Here is a 13,912-nt window from a genome sequence, read left to right on the forward strand (position 1 = left end):
TACCTATTCTTTAGAAAGGCACAAGGGTGTCATAAGACTGTAGTATTAGTGACCTTTTCTTTGTTTATATCATCTTTTCTGAGTGTTTCCGGAAGTGTTTGGTTTAACTGGGAGAGTTTGCAAGGGTGGATTGATCATTTTGGTTGTTTTTCAGTCTTAAAACATAAGCACACCCGTGTTTATGCCTGTGCATTTTATTGGATAGTGTTTGGCTTAGTTTTGGAGAAAAATTGGCCAAACCGCAATAAGCACACCCTGAAGCACGCCCATGGTTCGGAGAGCACACCCTTGCTGGGAGGCCCCTATCTTTGTTGAGTATTTTTTGAAATTCCAGAGATTTGCATGAGGTGAAGCACACCAGTACTTTCCTGGAGAAGTGCAAGCGTGCTCTTTACTGTAGCACATCACAATAGCAAAGTTACTATAACAGTTCACAGGTTAAGCACGCTAGTGCTTTGAATTTTCTAGCCTCGATTTAAGGGTTTTATGAGTCTTTGTAAAACCTAATCCTTTTCCCTTTCTTCCCTCTTCTTGATCTCATTCTCTTTGTTATCTCTTGGAGAAGTAGAAGGCTTTGGATGATCGTCTTTTTCTATATGGATTGAAGCCATATCTTCTTCTTTTTTTGGATCTAGAGGTAAACACTTTCTTCTTCTTTCTTTCCTTATTCTTCTTGGTTTTGGGTTAGGATGACAAATCTAGGGTTGTGATTGAACTTGGAAGTTTGATTTTTGCTCTCTTTTCTTGCTTTATGATGAATAACTTGGAGAAATTTAAGAAGTGTCTAAATACACCATGCTTTACTTATAGATTCTTTGCACTATCATGCATTTTTTAGTTAATGTCAATGTCCTTTTACTCACTTTATCTATTTATGTCATCACTAGATATTGGGAGGCCATTTATATAATGAGGAGTCTTTTATGAGTCATTTCAGAGAGAATTAGCGAAGAAATAAAGATTGCATGAGCTTTAGACATGAACCGAATGAACCTCACCAAGTTCCAAGCACAAGAAGGAGCCGCACAACCCCCAAATCCCAGACTCTCCTTACTTAAACACTGAGATCTCTTACCCCTTGAATCATTCATGTGCTTCAAACAATGTTTTAGACTCTCCTTGCTTAAATACTGAGATCTCCTGTCTGATCTTTGCTACCTTGCTTGGTGGAAAGTAACGTCCAAGGAATTTTTTCACCAAGTTGTTCCATGTCTTGATAGAACATTGTGCTAGAGAAGTAAGCCACCGGTACACCGAACCTCTCAAACTGAAAGGAAAGAGTCACAATTAGATTGCATCACTTGTAACTGTACTCATCTTGAATGTCAAACAGATCTACAGAAATTTTGAGAGATGGGCATTTGTGTTTTTATCTACTAGGCTATGAAACTGACAGGAGTTCTGAATCATCCCAATAGTGCTAGCTTTGATTTCAAAGTTGTTAGTCGCCACAGCTGGGGCTTGCACACTGAACTCTTCTCCTAAGAACTGTGGCCTCTTATACTCTGACAGTGTTTTTCTTGGTCCAGCCATGGTAGCAGATTCTGCGTTACCACTACCTGCTTCCACAATTGCCCTCTTATGAAGTCTTCTTAACAACGTTAGGGTTTTCTCTGGTTTATTGTCTCCTTCTGCTAGATCAGTGGGATTAGCTCTAGTCATGAATAGTCTCCTATAGAAAAGAGTGGTGGCAATAAGTCTTTAAGGTTGTATGAATATAAATAAAACAACACAATAAGAATAAATGGCTAAAACACTAAGCTACAAGTTTCCTACAATCTCTTGACTAAGCGCTCCCTGGCAATTTGCGCCAAAAACTTGATGGACCTCTAGGGTCGTCAAGTAATACCTCATGGGTGAGCACGCGGGTCGTGTTTCTCCAGGAATGGCGAGAGATTTCTATTACTTCATTTTCACTTAATCAATAGCCTAAATGTTTATGCTCTTTCTTTAGTCTACTTCTACAAAATTATTACATAATACAATTGGAGAATCGTTAAGCACAATTAGAAAGGAGTTAGGAGGTTGTATGATAGTTATCTTGATTGTTAATTATGATAGGCGTTCAATGTGACAATCATATTATAGAATTGGACAGGGGGAATTCAAAGGCCTACTAACCACAATCTTTGGTGACTAGGTCTAAATCACTAGAAACTTAAGATGGAATCTCCCCTACCTTAGCCTCCTATGTTTGCCTTAAGTACAAGAATTCCATGAGAAGGAGCAAATCAAATCCTAAGCCTAAAGGGCAATCAATCCCTAATCCGGAAACCTAGCTATACCTAATTTCTTAGTGCATGCATAGATCTATCATGGCATATGTGTTCTTAACATCGGGGCATAGCTTCCTCATCCACATTAACAAGAATATCAATCACATGGGATTTATCTCATAGACTAGATAGATTTATTGAATTAAACAATCAAGATTCATGAATGATAGTCAGAGGACCAGGACATACAATTCCCCTCAAATTAGGTTCCTATAGATCATAAAAATAAAGCATTAAAGTATGAGAGAGCCACAAGACCAAAGAAAGAATATATATATATATATATATATATATATATATATATATATATATTCATTCAAAGTATTCCTAAACTAACTCCCTCGAATAGGTCTCCAAAGGTTGAGGGTGAGAGGATCCCAAGTTTGACTAGATGACGCCTATTGATACGCCTTTTGCATATCTGCAAGTGCATAGGTCGTACAAGTAGTTAAAGCGTATCCGAATGGGTCAGGTAGTCAAATCCACAAGAACTGGTAAGCTTTCAGTACTCGTGAATGGGTCAGGTAGTTTAATATCTAGTGGAATAAAAAGGGTTTCAAGAGTGAAATTGAACTAAGACTCAGCTAAGGTAAATATAGGACTGGAGGTGACCTAGGTGAGAATTACTGAGATAAAGTAGTACTCGGACTAATCCCCTCGACAAATGCAATGACTAAGCAATGATTCATGAGTTTCTTCTTGGACTGTGGTGGCCACCTATGAAGGGTTTGATAATGTATGTCCTCACTCATGGCTTGAAGCGGACTCAAACCCTTCCCTAATGTATGCCCTAGCTTGATGAATCGAGTCTATCCTCTAGACAGAGGAAAGATAATCTAGTGTTAACTAGCAACTTAATTACAATTACAACGACTAGGAACTAGCAATGAAAAATCAACACCCACGTGACTATCGGTAATCCCCATGTAAAGTTAACAATAACCCCATAATAAGGCAATTAACACAAAGATGAATAAACAATATGAACAAAAGGGAGACCACAAGGAAACTCAATAATCAATATCACTAAAATCAAAACATTAAAAGTCAAGGTTAATAATCCGAGCTACCACAAGATAGTTGGCCCCTCATAGTTATACAAACACATGAAAGAGTAAAGGAAACAAAAGATAATGAAATCATAAAAAAACCACCTTTCTTGCTTCACAAACAACTCTGACAGTGCTCTGATGAAGTCTCACAGACTACTTGGTGTCCTAGTGCCTCAGATCTACCCAATCCATCAATAATAAAGCTTTGCCACCATCTTCCCTCAGATTTGGAAGAAACCTAGCCAAAATTCCCCTTGAAAACCTAACTTTGGGGCTTAAAAAGGCATTCCCAAGGCAAGCACAGCCGTGCTCGAGGCCATGCTCATGACCGTGCTCTTTCCCACATTCTGGAAATCAGTTTTGGTGAAATCCTAGTAGAAAACACTAGCTTGAGCACGCCCGTGCCAAGAGCAGTGAAACCATGCTACAGTACCAGTGTTATAGTAATTGTGCTACACTACCATGCTTCCCTTGGGGAGGATTTTCCAGTAAAATGCATGGGCTCAGCACGCCTGTACTTCTGACCATGTTTCCAAGCACGGGTGTGCTTTAGACCATGCTTGTCCTGAAAATTGTATTCCAACGTTGTTTTGCATCATAATTTATCTCTATTCATTCCTTTTGGTCTAAATCCAATTACTTGCAATAATTAGCAAACATACCCTAAGTAGCATCTATCTATAACCAAAATATACTAAAAGAATAAGTAAAACACACAATAGGGTATATAAAATATCTATATAAAATGCACTCGTCACCTATCATGAGCGCCCTCCTCTAATGATGATCGTTGACTTCATCTTAAGAAACTCTCTGGAATCTGATGGAATATGAAAGAAAACTCATCTCCAGCCACTCAGATCTCTAGAACTCTGGCTGGCCTACCTTATTCAACAAAAAGAATATCTCCAATTTTAGAGAAACTTAGGGTATTTATAGAGTCTAGTCTATCACGGCCTCATCACGAGCGTTATGATACCCATGGTGAGTAAGTTATTGCTTAGGCTCCAAGTCACATCCTGGCATGGCTTTTTGGGTGTTATGTGGCTAGATCACGGTCTTGATGTGCCCTCACAATGGCCGTTGTGAGGATATTGTGGCTTCTGTGTTACTTCCAATGGTTCCATGCTGCCACAGCTTGATAATGGTAGTAGTAAGTGTAGACAATGGCCATGGTAACTTGCCACCACACCCTTTGTGAGCCATGGTGAAGCCTTCATTCAGTAACTTGGTTTATTTTGCTTTAAAATGCCCCAAATTAACTTTCGTTTTCCTTAAAGCAGAAATAAAGGTCATGGTGAACAAAAGAATGAAATTTCATACTAATGAGGTGCTAAACATGTCAAATTTCATGCTGGATGTAGTGTAAATGATATAAAAAATATTGTCTTTTTAGCACTTATCACACACACACATCATTCTATTACCATTGAATGCATGAATTCTCTTAAATGGTTGATGCGAAGTGTCTTGAGTTTTACCATTGCTATTGTATACTTACTTCTAAGCTGGAGGTTGTGTATTTAGACACTTATTAATTTCTCTTATTCTTCATATTTTTTTTCTTAGGGACAAGCAAACGCTCAAGTGTTGGGGTTGGGGGTATTTGATAAGTGTCTAAATACACCATGTTTTACTTATAGATTCTTTGCACTATCATGCATTTTTTGGTTAATGTCGATTTTCTTTTGCGCACTATATCTATTTCTTTCATCGTAGGACATGGGGAGGCCATATATGCTAGGAGAAGTATTTTATGAGTCATTTCATAGGGAATTAGTGAAAAAACAAAGATTGCACAAGCTCTAGATGTGAATCGAACAAACCTCACCAAGTTCTAAGCACGAGAAGGCCTTGTGCAGGCCCTGTATAGCCCACATGGCCCAAACAGAGGGTTGTGCAACATCCTGTGTGGGCTACATATAGGTCGCATAGCCCTACTAGTGAGCTGTGCGGCCTGGTGCACGGCTTGCACAAGGTAGGCACAAGCCTGTCCGGGCTCTCGTGCGGCCACACACATGCCTGCACAAGCTTGTGATGACTTATTTTGATGACCAAACAGTGGGATGCGGCCTTGGTTATGCCTTAATACTTGCCTACACACATGAACGGGTATATATACCCATCCTTAAGGTTTTGAGAGGGAGCTTTATGACCATCCATCTACAAGCAACCCTAGATGAAATTCTCATTCAAGGAGGCCATTTTGGAGGGAAATTAAAGTATAGAAGAAGAGGAGGATCCAGGAAAGCATCAAGGAACTCAACGGCGCAGATCCGATGAGTTAATATCACCACCTTTTAGCTGACATTTCAAGGGAGTTCATTGATCATTATTGCCATGCTTTATATGTATTTTAAACTCTTTTATTTTGCCATGTTGAACTAGAGTCCCAAGGCCACTGAGCTTCCAGTAAAACTTGGGAGAAGACTTTGTATTGATGACATTTATATTTAGTAATTGAATGCTTGATTTTTTGTTGGTTTCAATGTATCATTTTCTTGTTCATTCTACAATGGATGGATTCCGTAAAATTGATTTTGAATAATACTTGTTTGGCGGGATGCTATCTTGTATTAGATTGCATGATGATTGAAGGGGGATTCATTGTACCAATACACCGGAGGTTCCGAGTATTGATAGCTTCCCACGAGGTTTATTGTAATTTTAGCCAAAAGCGAGAATTAGAATTATCCTAGCCAAGACTCCCTATTCCCAAAGATATTGTAGGGGTATCTCCCAGATGGATAAACCCATATTAGATTAGGGCTACACCACGGAGGTTCCAGAGTAGTTGACATTCGAGTCTAGCAGACCAAAATCAGGTCAACCTTATGCTTAAGTTTCCATTGTGATCCGTATTTACTCTCTTCTCCCCTGGGAATTTTCACCAGAGGCCTTTCTTCACACTTGGTTTCTTCATCCTTGCATTTGTTCGAGATTGTGTTGCTTAGCTTGTTTTATTTACTCGCATGCTTTATTTTCTTTAGTTTTTATTTTCACAAACAATAACTCCATTTCGATCAACTAGACAGTGATTCCCAAAAAGAAGTAATAGTAGATCTAGGGGCCCTTAGGAAAATGATCCTCTCATACTTGTGGGAGAGGTTATTACTTGACAACCTTTGCACTTGCACCTGGGGAGTCCTATGCTCTATTTTTAGAGTGTCATTTCACAACTCATCAAGCTTTTAGCACCATTGCCGGAGACCATGCCGAGAATACTAGGAAAAATTTTGGTTCAATGATCTAGTCTTTTTATTTTTGTTTGTGAATATTTATTCTTCCTTGTTTTTATTTTTCACTTTGTGCATATTAACTAATTCACCCTTTCTACTCTTTGCAAGGTACTTCGTGTATAACTTGTGCAAATCACATAGGGTTGGTAGAACCGAACAAAGAAATTGAGCATGCTATACACCTTGAAGTTGAGAGAAGTTCAGGAGAGTTCATTCTTAAGATTTGTCAAAGTAGAAAAAAGTAGAAAAAGAGATCTTAGTTGCTATGGCAGAGGAAAGGAGAACCCTATCAGATTATGAGAGACCACAATTCACTGGGGGTGAGCTTAGTGTGCAAGAACCTGCTATTAGTACAGGCAACTTTGACCTGGCTAGACCACTAGGAATGATACAAAATATAGTTCAATTTGATGGTTTGGCCGATGAGGATTCAAATGAGCATTTATCTCAATTCTTACAGATGTGCTCGACATTCAAGGTCTCTGATGATGCCGTAAGACTTCGTTTATTCCCATTCAATTCATGGGGCACCACTTATAGATAGCTCACATCACTTGCTCTGGGTTCCATCAAGACTTGGGAAGACATGGTTAGAAAGTCTCTTGGGAGGTATTTTCCCCCAAGCAAAGCCGCAAGACTGAGGCAAGAAATTTCAGGATTCAGTTAGAGAGATTCTAAGACACTATATGAAGATCATGAGAGATTCAAAGATCTCTTATAGAAAGGTCCACACCATGGCTTTGCTTCTTGGATACACATTCAGATATTGTACAAAGGGTTGAATCATCAAACCTGTTAACTTATTGATGTCGCGGCCAGTGGCTCCTTCAGTAACAAGTATCCTGATGAAGCTAAAGAACTAATTGAGAACATGGCAAAGAATGAATCTCATTGGGGATCTAGAACAAAGCTGACCCAGACTTGAGGGGTCCATGAAATAAAGGATAAGGTAGCTAGGGATGCCAAATATGAAGCTTTAGCAAGGCAAGTTAGTTTACTTATGTCCGAAAGGGCCGAAAGGGTTGAAAGGGCAAGTTCAAGTGTTACACTAGTCATGAAATGTGAAACCTGTGGAGGGGGCACACTGTTACTTTATGCCCCATCTCAGTGCTTAAAGCTACCTGATTATTGTTAGTTTTAATTGAATATTAGCATGTTTGTTGGTTTCAATCTATTGTTTTGATGTTCAACCTACATTTGATGGATTCCGTAGGTTTTGATTCATAAATTGTATATGTAATGCAGGATGCTTGCATGTATTAGGTCGCACAATGATTGAAGGGGAATTCAATGTGCCGGTACATCAGAGGTTTCGGGTGCAGGTAGCTCCCCGTGAAGTTTGGGTAATTTTAGCCGAAAGCGATCATTAGAATTATCCTAACCAAGACTTCCTCTCCCCAAAGACATCATAAAGGTATCTTCCGGATGAAAGAACCCGTATTGGATTAGGGCTACAATACTGAGGTTCCGTGGTAGTCAACATCCTAGTCAAGCGGGCCAACTCTAGCCAACCTTGTGCTTAAATTCCCAGATTCATCCTAACTTGTTCTTCTCCCGTGGGGATCCTCGCCCGAGGTCTCTAGTTCTCATTGCTGCTTGCTCCTTAGCTTGCTTGTATGGTGTGCCTTAGTCCATTTTGTTTATAGTTCTTTATTATATTTATTTTCATATTTGTGTTTTGGAACGACAATCTCTTTGTTTGGTAGACTAGATAGTGATACCTAGTAGGAAGTAATAGCAGATCTTGGGCCCTTGGGAATACCATCCTCTCATGCTTGCGCGGGAGGTTTATTACTTGACAATGCATGCACTTGCGGGAGGTGAGTTGTGTGCTCGCTTTCTAGTATGTCGTGCGCTCACCCATCAAGTTTTTGGCACCATTGCCAGGGACATCCAAGAATGCTAGGAAAACTTCTAGCTTGCTACTCTAGTCATTTATCTTTTCTTTTATAAATATTCTTGTGTTCTTTTATACCTTAATTTTTTTTTTAGTTTTTTTTTATGCACAGGGCAATGGGTCTTCAAGAATGGTAGATCAATGAATACATGGTCTGGAAAGCAAGCCAAAGCAATCAATTCCAACATGTCTACAATCCATATTCGCGAGGGCACCCGGATTTTTTGGCACATCACCGTGGACAACAGTGGGTGCCCCCTCAACAGAGATTGCTACAAATACCCCGACAACCACTTAAGTTCCAACAACAATGATCACCACTAACTGAGAGGACGTTTACCATTGAAGATGTCTTAGCCAAGTTCATGAGGATCACGAAATCTCGTTTAAACGCTTTGGAAACAAGCATGCCAATTGTGCAAGCATATATTCACAGAATTGAGGAACAAGTGGTAGAACTTCTCAAGACAGTTAATGAGAGAAAAAGAGCAATGAACAAGCAGTAGAAGTTCCACCTAAGGATTTTATGGAAGAAGAAAGGGGGATAGAAGAATCCATGGCCATAGAAAAATGTGAGGAGGTAGAAAAAACTGAGCTAATGACAACTGAAGAAGCTACTTGCCTCAACATTGATCATTCAACCAATCTGTCCATTTTGGTCAAGTGCACTAGAAAAATTCTAGGAATTGTATTTGAAGATGTGGGTAGTAAGCTAAAGGCATCCATCAACCCACATATGCTGGGACTAGCCAATTCCTAACCAAAAATTTTTCCTTGGCAGTCCAAGAAAATTTTGTGTGCAATTTATGATCATACAACATTGGTTGAGACAACAAAGTTGGGGAGGAAATCTAATCAACCCAATGACCCACCCATAACGGTGATGCACTCCATAACGCTTCAGCACCTTTTCAAGTTGAGTGTTACAAAAATGAGTTCCTCGATCACTGATTATAATTTGTGGGGTTCCGAATCGAGTGAAAAGCCTCTTCAAAAATTTTACCACTTTCCAGGCATCATTAGTGGGTAGAGCTTGAGACTCCACCCATTTAAAAACATAATCAACCGCCACTAGAATATATTGATTACCATTGGATTTTGGAAATTGTCCTATGAAATCAATACCCCATACGTCAAACACCTCGCAAAATTGCATCGGATTCTGAGGCATTTCATCCCGACGCGATAGATTTTCGGCCCTTTGACAAGCATCGCATCAAAGAACAAAATGATGTGTATCTTGAAACAAAGTCGGCCAATAGAATCCGGCAGACAAGGCCTATTCAGCAGTTCTACTTGAAGCATAATGCCCCCCAACCGGCCCGGAGTGACAATGCACAAGGATGTCCCAACCTTCTTCCCTTGATACACATCTTCGGACCACATGATCTGCACAGATGCGGAACAAGAATGGATCGTCCCAAAAGTAATTCTTTAAATCACTGAAGAACTTCTTCTTTTGTTGGAAGGTGAGACCCTGCTTAAGCACTTTCCCCGATAAGTAGTTTGCAAAATCCGCAAACCATGGAGTGTCCTCTGATGCCAAACTCTAGACTGCATATAAATGCTCTTCGGGAAAGAAATTGTTAATTTCTTTGTTTGATGGCTCTTGACCTTCACAACCCTACAATTGAGACAAATGGTCTGCAACCACATTTTTGGTCCCTCTCTTATCTTTTATCTCTATATCAAACTCTTACAAGAGTAGGATCCAATGGATCAACCTCGGTTTAGCATTGGCCTTGTTTATGAGATAACGGAGTGCCGAGTGATCGGTGAATACAGTGACCCTAGATAAGATGAGGTATGGCCTGAACTTGTCAAAAGCAAACACCACTGCTAACAATTCTTTTTCTGTAGTTATACAGTTCTCTTGAGCACTCGTAAGAGTCTTGCTAGCATAATAAGTCGGTTGGAACTGTTTACTTTTCCTCTGACCCAAAATTGCCCCAATAGCATAATCACTTGCATCGCACATGAGCTCGAAGGGTTCGTTCCAATCTGGCATGATCAGAATCGATGCTTGTACTAATTTTTCTTTGAACAAATTAAAAGCAATCAAACAATCATTCCTGAAATCAAAGGGGGCATCCTTTTCAAGGAGTTTTGTCAACGGTTGAGTGATCTTTGAAAAATCCTTGATGAACCTTCTGTAGAAACCCGCATGCCCCAAGAAACTTCGAACTCTTTTCACATTTGTAGGTGGAGGGAGTTTTTCTATGACTTCAATCTTTGCCTTGTCTACCTCCATTCCCACTTGGGAAATCTTATGACCAAGGACAATGCCTTCTTGGACCATAAAGTGACACTTCTCCCAATTAAGAACAAGATTTGTCTCTTCACATCTCGTCAACACTTTCTCCAAGTTTCTCAAGCAAATGTCGAAGGAATCTCCAAACACTAAAAAGCCATCCTTGAACATCCCATGATGTCCTCTAGGAGATCATCAAAAATAGCAGTCATGCGTCGTTGGAATGTCACTGGTGCATTGCACAACCCAAAAGGCATTCTTCTATAAGCAAAAGTACCGTAGGGGCAAGTAAATGTTGTCTTCTCTTGATCTTCTGGAGCTATGGGGATTTGAAAGTATCCTGACATGCCATCAAGGAAACAGTAAAAATGATGCCCAGCCAATCGTTCCAACATCTGATCAATAAACGGCAATGGAAAATGATCCTTTCGAGTTGCACCATTCAACCTTCTGTAATCAATGTAGACACGCCAACCTGTAACTGTCCTGGTTGGAATTAATTCATTCCTTTCATTTCTCACCACTGTCATTCTTCCTTTCTTTGGGACTACTTGAGTTGTACTCACCCACGCACTGTTGGAGATGGGATAAATGATTCCCGCATCCAGAAGTTTTACAACAGAGAAATCAACGTAATTTGTTATTAAATAGATGCATGAAATGTGTGATTATAAATGACTTGTAAATAATGAAATGATTGTATGTTTTGGACTATTCCTAACTGTTAGTTCTGATTTTAAGGAAGTTACTAAAACATTCCTTATATGAAATAAAATAGGATTGGAATTAAAAACAAAAAAAAAACAAAACCTAATAATTGAATTGTAAACAATATTTATGATTTTTTATTTTTAACAAAGTGGACAAAACACTATTTATATTATTCACCATGTGCGAGGAAAGATTTGACCTCCCAATCTCCTATACAAGACTCCAATTGTCTTATTGTTGAGTTATGTTAACATTGGTTTTATCAACGTTTATTCCTCAATATCAAAAACGTTTATTCCTCGTGTATTTTAATAAAATGCATTTTATGTACATTGAAGTCTTACTTATTTTGATACAATACTTTTTTATTTGTTCATTGCAGGAATTTTTTTTATTTTGTTTTTGCATATGTATCACTGCAAATTCATAATATTAGATGAAAATTCTTTACCATGTTCATAGTTGCACACGATGTTATCACTCTCTTTAAAACTAAAGCATATGAGCAAAAGAAAAAAGAAAAAAAGACCATGTATACACAATGTCATATGCATGCATGCATACACAAAATAGTATCATAAAAAAACCAATTATATATTTAAAAAAAATAGATAAACCATATATATATATATAACGAAAAAAACTAATTATATCGATGATCATCATCAGAAGAGGGTTCTTCATCTTTGTTAATTCGGAGGAAAAGGAAAGGCAGGAGGGAAAGCAGTGCTGGTAGAGTGGTTTGGGATCAATCAATCCAGCAGCTGGTATGCTTATGGATCCCATTTGTTTTACTTTTGTTCAAACATGCACATGCAAACTAAATTGTTTCTTTTGTTTCTCTCTAAAACTCTAAATAAGGACTGTAAATCATTTCCTTGTGTAGTTGTTCTGATTTGATTTTTAGTATTCGTGCTCTTCAGAAAGGGATTTTTTTGTTCCTCATGCTCTCTTTCAGTCTATTGGGTTGTCATTCAGATTAGTCATTTGATCTCATTTTAATCAGATTATTATTATTATTATTAGTAGTAGTAGTTGTAGGAGAAGTCACTTTACACAGATCTCAAATCCTTAATGATATGATGTAAGTTGAACTCTCAACTTTTCGCATAGGAAGTTAAGCATACTACCATTCGTCTATTGTGATAGGATCAAATTATTTTTTTTAATATTTTTTTTGAAAAAATAAAATTAAATAACATTTTTGCAATCAATTAAATGTACTGTTTCAAAAATATTTCAAAATTCAATAAATCAATTTTATAAATATAAATTTACTGATTTTTTTTACAATTATTACAAGCATTTACAATTATAAATACCAAATTATTAGAATACCTTACAAATGGGAAGTTCACAATAATATCAATTTATAAATTTTGTTGACAATTGTCATTGTCTCTCTTTATTAATATTAAGTTTTTATTGGTTCTCTGCTACATTATTCTGTTCCTTATCTTGTTCATTGATTATTTGAATACACACACATTTAAATAATAACTTGTTTCTTTCTCTAATATACCGTATATATAAATGCTCTACATATTATCTCAAGTATTCAAAGAGTCTTAAATTAAAATAATTAAAATAATAATAATATAAAATTTAAAGAGACCTCATTTAATATAAAGTCTATTATATATTTTTGTTTTATAAAACCTCAAAAGGTATTAATATATATCAAATTGAGGGTTTTTTATTATAAATAGTTGTTTGTTTATGCTACATATGCCGTGGGTCTTTTTTGCATGCATGTGCTTTATTATTAGTTAGAATAATTTGAGTTTGTATTGAAATTTTTTTTCATATTATTAGAATTAATTTTTAAAAAATACTATGGATTTTTTACTTTTGTTTTGAAAATTTCAAAATAAGTGTAGACATCGCAAATGAAAGAAAAAAATAAGATAAAGAGAAAATATAACATGCTTTTTTTATGAAAAAAAATCAGGGGACATTCATGTATTAGTACTGCACAGGATAAACACAAAATGTCAGTAAGCATTTCCAAATTTAATATTTTGTTTGAATATATCTCTTCAAATTTTTGTATATTTTGGAGGTAATCACATAGAATTCTACAATATATTTTTTTCCTTAGTTTAAGAATCTAGTTATAGGCATCTTCATATTTAAACATGAGTTCAATACTCCCCTGCTATGGGTGGAGACATAGTCAATATTTAAAAATAATCAATTATATATATATATATATAAACATATATATATATATATAAACAAATAATTAAGAGGCATTTGCATTTTCTCAAAAATAAAACCATTATATATTATTTTTTTATTAAATAAAGTGAATAAATCACCGATTTATTAGAAAACAAAAAGAGTGAACCAACAACACGACCAAACATCCTATTATATATTATTGCTTTAAATTGTTGACTAATTTAGCTGAAGTGGTTTTCTTCAAATAAAATATTAATTTTAACAAACTAAAAAGAAAAAAATGATAAAAATCTTAAATTTTG

General features: G+C 37.0%; 1 non-coding gene across 1 annotated transcript; it reads right to left on the bottom strand.

The window, feature by feature from the left end:
- Window positions 1-7,201: 7,201 nt before the first annotated feature.
- Window positions 7,202-7,308, bottom strand: LOC120278335. Its single transcript, XR_005541671.1, has one exon. It is a non-coding gene; the product is annotated as a small nucleolar RNA R71 (small nucleolar RNA).
- Between the last annotated feature and the right edge of the window lie 6,604 nt (window positions 7,309-13,912).

Source organism: Dioscorea cayenensis, chromosome 15, assembly GCF_009730915.1.
Source record: "Dioscorea cayenensis subsp. rotundata cultivar TDr96_F1 chromosome 15, TDr96_F1_v2_PseudoChromosome.rev07_lg8_w22 25.fasta, whole genome shotgun sequence".
Taxonomy (NCBI): domain Eukaryota; kingdom Viridiplantae; phylum Streptophyta; class Magnoliopsida; order Dioscoreales; family Dioscoreaceae; genus Dioscorea; species Dioscorea cayenensis.